Source organism: Colobus angolensis, unplaced genomic scaffold (genome assembly GCF_000951035.1).
Source record: "Colobus angolensis palliatus isolate OR3802 unplaced genomic scaffold, Cang.pa_1.0 Scaffold132, whole genome shotgun sequence".
Lineage (NCBI taxonomy): Eukaryota > Metazoa > Chordata > Mammalia > Primates > Cercopithecidae > Colobus > Colobus angolensis.
Window position 1 is genome coordinate 2,942,469 of NW_012114400.1, and position 11,337 is coordinate 2,953,805.

Consider the following 11,337-nt stretch of genomic DNA (forward strand, 5'->3'; position numbering starts at 1 on the left):
CTAAGATGTTAGACTGCAATTTCTATGTCTAAACAAAAATAACCAACATAATTTTAATAGATTTTTTCCGTGCTTTCAAGTTAGCACTATTAAAAATATTTTCTAGTTTTCAATTATAAATAGTTAATAATTATGGAGAATTGAGTTATATTCCTTGATCTGCCAAAAGAAAAATAATAAAACCTTGCGAAGTCAGTTAATTCCTTTGATTTTTAAGTGGGAACAAATTCTAACGTTACACTAACTCTCAATAAATAGTGCTTTACTGTTTGCAAAGTACTTTCATTTCTATCATGCCCTCTCTCCTTTTTTTTTTTTTTTTTTTAACCATTCAGAAAAAGGTTCAGGAAAGTCATTTTCTAAGCCTAAGGATTACTGTACATATACAGATTAAGGGGAAACATACTGATGAAAGGGAACAGTTAAGTGTGTAGAAACAAGATGACTGTACATGACTAAGAAAACATAAATGTAAGATTTCTGGAATGTGGGAGAGGATAGACTCTAAAGTACAGGTGGCTCTTGGCCTTTAGAGAAGGAACACCCCTTCTAGCATAATAGCTCAGAGGGGAAAGAAAATAGGTGTAAATATATACGAACTTGTAGGTGTGCTGGTGATAAGTTGAAGATAATCTCATCTGATGCCTTAGATTTCTATAAAATTGTCAAAGTCATCTTCCTAGAGTGAAGGATGATGAAAATAAAGATTTGTAAAAAGTATTGCAAAGAATGGTATATCAAGTTGACCACAGAAATATCGTGGAATTGCCAGAGAGTGGTAAAACTCCTTTTGAGGTTAGTAATCACTAATGAATAAGTTGTGTATTTTTCCCCCAGCAATCTTTGTCTTCTCAGATTCAAGAATAGAAAAAATGAAGAGCAATATTTGGGAGGCTGGTCTAATAGACAGATGAGTTGAAATTAAAGAAGGTCTTAGAAATTTAGGCTAATGATGACCACAAAACTTAAGCAGAAAAGTAGAGTAATTAGAAGGTCAGTATTTGTCAGTCGCAAGGATGGAAAAAAGTGATACATACAAATAGCATGAGCCTAAAAGATATGTAGTATTTTTATGGAAGCCAATGAGAAGAATAATCTGGGGTAAGGGAGAGTGTCACTAATGATATTTGAATTCTGAAATAGTACACAATCACCACTTGCAAGCTATAAAGAGAAAGTGTGCCCTCTTTGAAGAGGCAGGTTTCAGTAATGGCAAAGATGTGGAAGGAATTCTTGGAAAAAAGGTTGAAAATAGAGGGAAATTCTGATTTCAGAGAGCAAGGAAGCACAGACTTTCATGGGGATGGTGTAGTAGATTATTAAAGCGAAGGGCAAGCTGGGAGTGGGCAGAAAGTAGAGTGGGAGAAGTTGGTAGGGGGCTTATATTTTAGATATTGACTGTGATTAATGCAAGATTAAGAGTCATGGTGGGTTCAGTTTCAGAGTTTTTGAGGAGGCTGGATTCTGGTTCTAATAAAGGATTTGGCTCATTCACCCTAAGTGAGTAATTATTGCAGTTGGAACAAGTTTTGGGAGCGTCTCCTAAATGGCTTGGAGGTGGGAAGGGACCTAGGTATTGATGCCAGCAACTAAAGACATTAAGGCTACAGTAGGGACATAACCTATAGCTACGAGCTATGAGCTTTATATATCCAACCTTATATTCCAGGGAGAAATCCAACTTGATCATGTTTTATCTTTTACATACACTGTTGGGTTTCACTTGCTAATATTTTATTTAATTTTTTTGTTTCCATACTTACAGCAATATTAGCCTGTAATTTTCCCTTCTCATACTGCCCTTGTCCAGTTTTGGTACAAAGATTATACAAGTTTAATAAAATGAGTTGATAATTATTCTCCTTCTCTGTTCTCTGAAAAAGCCTGTGTAAAATAATGTTTCTTTTCATATTGATAGAATTAACTTATAAATACATCTAGGCCCTGTGGTTTTTTTGGGGGGGAGTAATATTTTGTTAACTACTGTTCTGGTTTCTTTGCTGGTTACAGGGCTATTCAGACTTTCTATTTGTCTTAACTCAATTCTGGTAAATTATATTTTTCTAGAAATCTATTGATTTTTTTGTTTCCAAATTTGTTGGCATTAAGTTGCTCATAATATTTTATATCTTTTTTATCTCAGCTCTATCTAAGCATGAGTTTAAAAAAATTTTTTAATGTTGTTTATTTATGCTTTTCTCATAGCCACCACACCCCCTGCAGTGAATCTGGAAGATTTTTTTATTATTATTATTTTTTTAAATTTTTTTTTGAGACGGAGTCTCACTGTCACCCAGGCTAGAGTGCAATGGCATGGTCTTGGCTTACTGCAACCTCCACTTCCTGAGTTCAAGCAATTCTCCTTCCTCAGCCTCCCGAGTAGCTGAGACTACTGGCAACACACCAGTAGCATGGCAACACACCAGTCTAACTTTTGTATTTTTAGCAGAGATGGGGTTTTACCATGTTGGTCAGGCTGGTCTCGAACTCTTGACCTCATAATCCGTCCACCTCGGCCTCCCAAAGTGCTGGGATGACAGGCGTGAACTATCGCACCTGGCCAGATTTTTTTCAAATCTTATTAAAGAACCAATTTTTGGCATGTGAATTCTATCTATAAAATTTGTATTATATTATATTATATTAATTTCTGCATATACTTATTTCCTTATTTTTCTACTTTGTGGGCTTGCTTTATTTTCTTAGTTGGAAACTCAGGCCATTTGTTTTAAGTCTTTCTTCTTTTGTAATTTATGTTTTTAATAGTAATATTTTCTTGATAGTCCAAAGTTTTGATATAAAATACTGTTATTATTTTTAAGTTTTAAGAATTTTAGATTTCTAGTATAATTTATTCCTTGACACAGAAGTTATTTAGATGCATGTGTATTTGTGATTAATAGCAAATACATATTTGGTATTAATTTCTTACTTAATTGCATTGTGGTCCTAAAGAGTAATTTGTCTTATGGTGTCCTAGTTCATTATTAACTTTTGAAAATGTTCCTTGTGTGTTGGAGGGGGAAAAGTGGCTACTTTACTAATTATTAGTTGCAGTGCTTTATTTTTATTATTTTATTATTATTATTTTGAGATGGGGTCTCGCTCTGTGGTCCAGATTGGAGTGCACTGGTGCGATCTTGGCTCACTGCAACCTCTGCAGCTCGGGTTCAAGCAATTCTCCTGCCTCAGCCTTCCGAGTAGCTGGGATTACAGGTGCCCGCCACCACGCCCAGCGAATTTTTGTATTTTCAGTAGAGACGGGTTTCACCATGTTGCTGGGCTGGTCTTGAACTCCTGACCTTAGGTGATCCACCCACCTCAGCCTCCCAAAGTGCTGGGATTATAGGCATGAGCCACCGCACCTGGTCAGTTGCAGTGTTTTAAATATGTCCTTTAGATCAAGCTTGTTAATTCTGTGGTTAATATCTACATAGATACTAATTTTTTTGTTATGCGATCTAGCAAAGGTTGAAAGAACTGCACTGAAATTTCTGATGGTGGATTGCCACTATTTTCTTGTAGCGTATCAGTTTTTACCATGTATATTCTATGACTTTTTATTAGCCATATATATGTTTAAAATTTTTAGATCATCCTAGTGGTACTGTACCATTTTATACTTATGTAATAATATAAGTAATATTACATTATGTATGTCAGATATATTTCTATATCTAATAATGCCTTTTCTCTTTAAATGTATTTGTCTGATATTAATTGATACTTGCTTAAAGAATTGTATTTGCTAGATACTGGTTTTCCATCATTTTACACTTTGCTTTTCTGTATCCTTATGTTTTGAATGTATCTCTTTTGAATAGCCAATACCTGGGTTTAAAAAAAGTCTAATTAAACAATATATGCCTCATAACTGTTAAATTGAAATCGTTTATGGTTTTTGTCACTATTATTATGTTTGGAATTATTACCTCTTTAAATTCTTACTCTGGAACTGGAAAGAATGGTAAAATAACTCTGTTTTCAAATAGAAACTCCTTGCTGCTGCTTCAAGGAAAGCCAAATGGAGGTTTAAAAGTCCTCTCCATTTCCCTACCAAAACAAAAGCAACAAAAAAGAAAATTAAAAATCCTCATTCTCCGGAAATGCTTGAAGAAGAGAAAAAATAAGTTGGAGAGACAATGATTGGCAAAAATGACATCTGTATTTATTTTTAATAAAAGATAAATGTAATGTAGAGCCATGGCCTTATTCTTCTAAACTTCTGTGGGACTTTACATAGTTTATTATGTAAGTCTCTGTAATTCAAGTTACACAGAAAGTTCAATTTCATGTGTGATTATCATTGCCTATTGAAAGTGCATCTAATTTGTTATAACAGGAACCCTGTAGGGGAGATAATTGTATGTTGTTAGCAATGAATATATGTAAACCTTTAAAAATGAATTACTGTTTTTGATAGAACATGTTTAAATCAAGGTAGTCTGTGTTCAATTATTGGAAGCAGGGAGTGAACACTCTAAGAAATAAAATAGCCTAGGGTGAAACACCTTATTTTATGAAAAACTAATTTTTAGGAGCATTTTCTTTTATACTGTGGAAAAAAATCCCTGAAAGATGAACAGACTTTGACAGCTGTTATAGGTGAGAGCCTCAAGTAAAGATAAAATTAAATGTTTTCCTTAAATGCTATTGCCCAAATAATGAATATCCATAATTGAAAACTGAGATTACTGTATACTTTACTTTGTTCTCTCTGCCAGAGTCCTACACACTGTATTAGTTGTTAAGAGTTGTGGAACTTAACTGAAGCTTTCTCTGGATTCCAGGTAACTTTGTTCTTTTGTTTTTGTTTTTGTTTTTTTTCCTGCAGAATTGATATATGGGCCTGAAATATATTAAGGTAGATCTTCTAATCTTAGATAATCCTGAGTTTTGTTGTTAATGCATTCTTTGCATTGATGATTGCCAGTAAGAAGTATGCTGTGATGTGAAAAGCGTAGGAACCAGGGATGAGAGGTCCAAGGTTAAATTTAAACTCTATATCTTCCTAGCTGCATAACCTGGACAAGTCAGCTAACCACAAACACTTCAATTTTGTCGTCCTTGAAGAAGACATATTGAAAACATTGTTCTACCTACCTCATAGAGCAATTGTGTCTTGTAGTTCTTCAAATGAGACAATGTATGTGAAATAATTACATAACATAACACACCATAAAAATGTTGGCTATATTTGGTGCAACAAAGCTACTATTCCACAGCATGGATTCTACTGTCTTTACATCGATTCTTTAGTAATTATGAACTGACATAGTATTTGACTTTTATATATGTTTCAGGAATGCAATATCTAACTTGTTCATGAGGTGTTTTATTTTCATAGCAAAGCATATAAACAACTACCCATGACAAACGTATTTGTTCTTAAATGATTTTTAAAATTTTCTTAGTAAAAGCACAGGAGTTACTGAAGTAGCACCTATCTTGAAAAGTCAAGTTAAAATGATTGTTTGTGTATATATATAAATGTGTGTGTGTACGTGTGTGTGTGTGTGTGTGTAATTTTTTCATATCCAATTGGTATAAATGATAACTGTTTTGTCATAGAATCTGCATATTTTTATCTAAATATATGTTAGTGCCATTTTAGTCATTATACTCTTTTCACGTTTTAAACTTCCAGTTAGAGACAAAACTTTTGAAAATTGACTAGAGAAATGCTGCTGTTGAGTTTACTTTCTTCTGAAAGAGTATCTTTTCCTGTAATGGGAGGTACAATATTTCTGTACAGAGCTACCTCACTCCCACAGTCATAGGTCATCAAGAAGAAAATCTACATCCCAAATGTTTCAGAGTGTAAGTCAAAAACTCTTACAGTTTCACTTCTTTTCATATGTCTTGTAGATGTTTTAAGAATATTTTCAGCTGCATGGCTTGACAGCCTTGGGATTCCCTCACACATTCAGTCTTTTTTGGATCAGTCTGGTGTGAGCATGAAGACTGGGAGTTGTGGAGCCCAGTTAGCCAATGATTGCAATTGTCCAGGAGACAGATGATAGTAATTAAGTTTCCATCAGCCTGGAACTCAGGGGACAGAAGATAGATATTCTGTATGTAGAGGTAAGCACTTCTTCCCTGGGGATGATTTTTACCTTCTGGTGGACACTCCACAATGTCTGAAGATAGTTTTAGTTGTTGCAACTGAGGGAGGGATGCTAATAGTACCTAGTGGTTAGAGGTCTGGAATGCTGCTAAACATACTATAATGTACAACTCCCTACAGCAAAGAATTATCCAGCCCAAAGTGTAGATAGTGGTGACTTTCAGAAGCCTCAGTGTAGATAGTACCTGAAGTCCTCAGAGGGAATAACAGCATCTGAAGTGTGAGGGAGGAGTCTAATCCAAAAAACACCAATAGACAAGGAGCATGCCCGTGGTATTATGAAAACCAAAGTGAGGAAAGAATTTCAATTTGGGAGTAGTAATCAACATTCAATGGAGCCAAAATTTAAGTAAAATGAGGACTATTGAGTCTAACGGGGTTAGGTGGTGTATTGGATATTCTTCATTTTCCTCTTAAAATTCACGTTCTATCTTTCTCCATCCTGTTTTATTCCTAGAGAAGGTTGACGTAACAGACTTCATCAAGGGTTCTCTTGTCCTCTGGCTTTCAGCTGGATTCTGACAATGAGAGGTCCTGAAAATAGAAGAGTACAAGGAGAGAGTGCAAGTTGTTTCTGCCTGAAGCTCCGTCCCTGCTGGGCCTCAGAGCTATGGGGGCAGTATTTCTCTTCCAAAAGCTAAAGCTCCCATTGGGCAGCTCTTTCCTATAACTGCAGGTCTCACTGGTCTCTTGACCCCTCCAGGCCTGTGGGTAGTAGTCACTTTCACCTGTTAATAGGTGGTGCTTCAGTATCTCTTGCTAGTTTCCTACCTACACCCTTGTAAATCGACTTTTCTTTAAACTCCCTTCAATCATACCTTTTCTGTTTGTGCTGTTTCCTGCCAGGGACCTGCCTGACACAGAGGTCATTGTTGATCTGTCAGAACCACTTTCAGTGGAATAGTTGAGGCAGATAGGTGGAAAAATAAATGGAAAGAGAGGAAGATTAAATACATTGAATTTTTTTTTTTTTTTTGCACGGAGTTTTGGGAATGAAGAGAAGGAGAATACTAGAGACAATAATAGGTAGTAATAATTTGGAAGAACCAGGACAAGTTTTTAAATAAGAGATGGAAAGTTGTTTTTAGGTTGTGAATAAAAAACATAGACGGAGGGGACAGAATTGTAATATGAGTAAAAAAGAAATTTGAATGTGTTATAATCCGATTAAAAGCACAGATGACAATATTAGTCTCACATAGAAATACATCTTTGAGAACAGTAAAATGGAAAATAGATGAGCTAATAGATGTGGGGTAAAAAATGAGGGAAGTTCATGCCTGGTAGGCTTGGTTTCTACTGGGATGTTGAAAGAAGGTCGTTTAAGGATTTAAGAGAGGCAGACTGAGGAGAATAATGAAGGTTTAGAATAGCTGCTGTGGGAAACGAAGAGGGATCTGTTTGTGGAACAAGCTATAGGCCCTAGTTGAAGAGCACTGACTGGTTGATACATGTATGAAATATTGAGAAAGATACAATTTTGTTGAGTAGGACTTACCAGCTAGTAGTTAGGAAAAGAGAGATCAGATGGTTGAAGTGATTGGAAGTTTGGGGATTTAAATGATAAGTGCTTTGGAAGAATAAGGGGATTAAAATGCAGGAAGCGCCAGTAGCAAGGTGATTGATGACATCTGTCAAGTGTTTAGGCTGCACGGGAAGGTGACAATGGAGAAAGGCAGTGTCAAACAGGCAAGACTGAGAAATTGCAGGTCTTAAACAACATGTGGTTTGGTAGAAAAGAATTGAGAGGGCTTGGTGTGGTGGCTCAAGCTTGTAATCGCAGCACATTGGGAAGCCAAGGCGGGCGGATCACTTGAGGTCAGGAGTTTGAGACCAGCCTGGCTAACATGGTGAAACCCTGTCTCTACTAAAATACAAAAAATTAGCCAGGCTTGGTGGCGGTCGCCTGTACCCCAGCTACTCAGGAGGCTGAGGCAGGAGAATCGCTTGAACCTGGGAGGCAGAGGTTGCAGTGAGCCGAGATAGCACCATTGCACTCCAGTCCAGGTGACAGTACGAGACTCCATCTCAAAAAAAAATGAATTGAGAGAACTGGAAGGGTAGATAACTATAATCAGAGAATGGTATATTGAAATTGAAGGGAAGTTGGCAGTAAAAGTAAAAGGAAGAACTGCATGCCAGAATATGTCAGCTAATCAGAGGGGCATGAGTGGATGACAGTTTCTTCACTGAAATCCAATATAAGCTGGGTTCCAGAATATAAGATTTCAACATTAAAAAATAAGTAAAATTAAAATGTCACTATATCTTTTAAGAACTGTATGCTCCCCTCCTAGACTAAATCCGTTGAAAAGAAAGAATGATTATATCTTACACATTTGCGTCATCTTTTCTATTATTTAACATAATTCCTTGTATGTATTAGACACTCAGATAATTGTAGAATATTTGAAAGGGAACAAAAATATATAAAATTTGTGTCATGAGATAATATATTAGATATATTTGAATAGATAAGTATATGATTAAATTTTATTCTATAATACATTCAGTATAAAACTTCAAAATGAATTTCTTATTTATGTGCTAAGCTTTATTTTGTTTTCAAACTTAATTTAATTTGCTTATTGTGGTATCTTCAGGCATTCTGAAATGGCAGTTTTTTTCGGACTTCTCTCTTTCAATTCATATACATAAAAGTTTGAATAAGTTTCTAATATAGAGAAATGTGAGTGGTGTGTTTGGCATAGATTAATTGAATCCCAGCTTTATAATAAATTAACTTTTATTTACATAAGCTGATCCTTAAAATCATATGTCTGTGTACTGTATGCACCATTTTACTTCATGTATATCTATTAATTATAATGAAAACTAACATTTGAGTAATGTCAGTGTCAGGTACTGCTCTAGTTTACATAATTTACTCATTTTTCCTCTCACAACAACCCAATGAACACGTGCTATTATTTTTCTTATTTTACAGATGAGGAAACAGTAGAGCGGTTAACTAATTTGCCCAAAGTCACAAAATCAGTGAATGAATTCAAACCTAGGAGATCTAGTGTTCAAGACACTAACCACCACTACAGTACAGACATATGACATACAGTATAGGATACAAATGCTGACATGTTTATCTTCTATTGCTTGTTTGAATGTTTGTTTTCTTTACCTTAAGATTCCTGAGATCAAGGACACTGGCTGGTAAATGGCATCTTATCAATAAGTATTTTATGAACAAATAAATGACTGAGCTTCTGACTTTACAGGATAATTTTACTATTTCCTCCAAAGTTTCCTATTAGTTTACAACTAACACTCTTGGCTTTTCCTTCAAGTCTATTCCAGTTATTATTTGGGTGATTTGTTATGAGACATGTTATTACATTTTAAGCCTTTACATTTAAAATGTCATTCTTTTGCTGAGACAAAAATGATCTCTTCTCCTCTTCCTCCTGCCAGAAGAATTGCAGATTAAGTGTTTACATGAGGGGAGTTTGTAATCCAGGATTTCTGCAGCAGCGGGCTTCAAATATTCTAGGCAAATCCTGCTTTTTGTTCAACTCTTCCTGATGAGTGTTGTGATAAAAGCTTCACCTTGGCATCTATTAGTCATCGAGTGCTTACTTTGAGAATGGTTGCTATCATCATTTACTCTCTAAACAGGTGCCACCTAGTTACTTTTGTTTTGGCAATTATGGGTTAAATACATTCCTGAGCCTAGTCCTGCTTACGCTTGCTAGTTCTCTATTTTAAATTAAGGCATGGTAGGTTATTTCTTTCAAGAGTAAAGGTTTCTTTAAGCAGGAATCTTTCAAATTACTCATTTTTTTCTTGTTTTCTGTAGATGAGTCTTTCACTGTTCAGCCTTGCTTTACTGCGCCTGGCTGACAAAACTGCATTACATTGCAGTTAACAGTGGCTAATGATTAAAAAGGGCTTATATTTTATTCTTAAAATGTTGCTCTCTTTTAAGATGCTTATTTGACTATTCTTCCTTACTGCTTTGCTACCATTCTTTTAAGTATTTACTTTCAGTCCATGGAATTAATGTCAATTTATAAAGAGCTGTTCCCCTGAGGAGTTTTTGAATTATAAATATATTATGCAAGGATCCCATTTTTTGCTACAGTTTTTTAGGTCCAGTAATTCCTTAGCAAAGAATTCTGTATGGGATTAATACATTTGTTAGCAATTACTTGATAGGAGAAAACATGTTGAACTATTACTTTAAAGCTACTTATTTTATATGTAATTACCCTGAATGTCTCCTTTCTAGCACTTTTTCTCCATGTGATATGCCTGTTGTTCATCAAGTTAGAAATAGTCCATGGGGCAATTAAAATTACTTTCCCAATTGATAAAGAAGAATAGAGGATGGAATTTTAGATTCATGAGCAAAAACACTCAGTACCTATTGAAGTGACCATATGTTAGGAAGTAGTCAGAGTCAGGAATTCTATCGCACCCACTTTTGTTTCACCAAAATCTAGTACAATCACGGACCTTCTTCCCCTCCACCGCCATCCCATTTGTTTCCTCCTTTCTTCCCTTCCTGCAATTGAGACATAGGATTTTAGAGTCTAGGACAGAGATAAAACTGGAGATGTGAATTTGAGAGTGGCCTTAATATAAATGGTAGTTAAGATTATGAACTGGAGGACATTACCTGGGGTGTTTAGAGGATAAATCAGCAAAGGAAACTTGAAAGGAATAGTCAGTGGAATAGAAGGCAAACAAACAGTGAGTTTTCAAATCAGCCAAAGAAGTGACTTGAAAAGGGGAAGAGGCCAGACGTGGTGGCTCATACCTGTAATCCCAGCACTTTGGGAGGATGAGGCAGGCGGATCACTTGAGGTCAGGAGTTCGAAACCACCCTGGCCAACATGGTGAAACATCGTCTCTACTAAAAATGCAAAAATTAGCCAGGGGTGGTAGCACATGCTAGTAGTCCCAGCTACTCGAGTGGCTGAGACAGGCAAATCACTCAAACTCATGAGGCGGAGGTTGCAGTGAGCCAAGATCACACCACTGCACTCCAGCCTGGGCTACAGAATGAGACTCCATCTCAAAACAAAACAAAACAAACAAACAAAAAACAGGGTGGGGGGTGGTGTAGAAAATAGTCAACTATGACACATGCTTTTAAGAGGGAGACAAAAAAATAAGGAATAAGAATTGGCTATTAAATTTGACTCTAAGTACTTGGAACAAAGGCCTGATTGGAGTGAGATGAAAAAAAAAAA

At 35.8% G+C, this 11,337-nt stretch overlaps 1 long non-coding RNA gene across 1 annotated transcript in view; it reads left to right on the forward strand.

Annotated features, from left to right (window-relative positions):
- The first annotated feature begins 4,660 nt into the window (after nt 1-4,660).
- The window catches only part of LOC105506148, a 34,323-nt gene continuing 27,646 nt past the window's right edge, over nt 4,661-11,337 (forward strand). The window contains exons 1-2 of the long non-coding RNA XR_001000877.1: nt 4,661-4,790; nt 5,869-6,084. This is a non-coding gene — a long non-coding RNA (uncharacterized LOC105506148). The remainder of the gene's footprint in view (nt 4,791-5,868; nt 6,085-11,337) is intronic.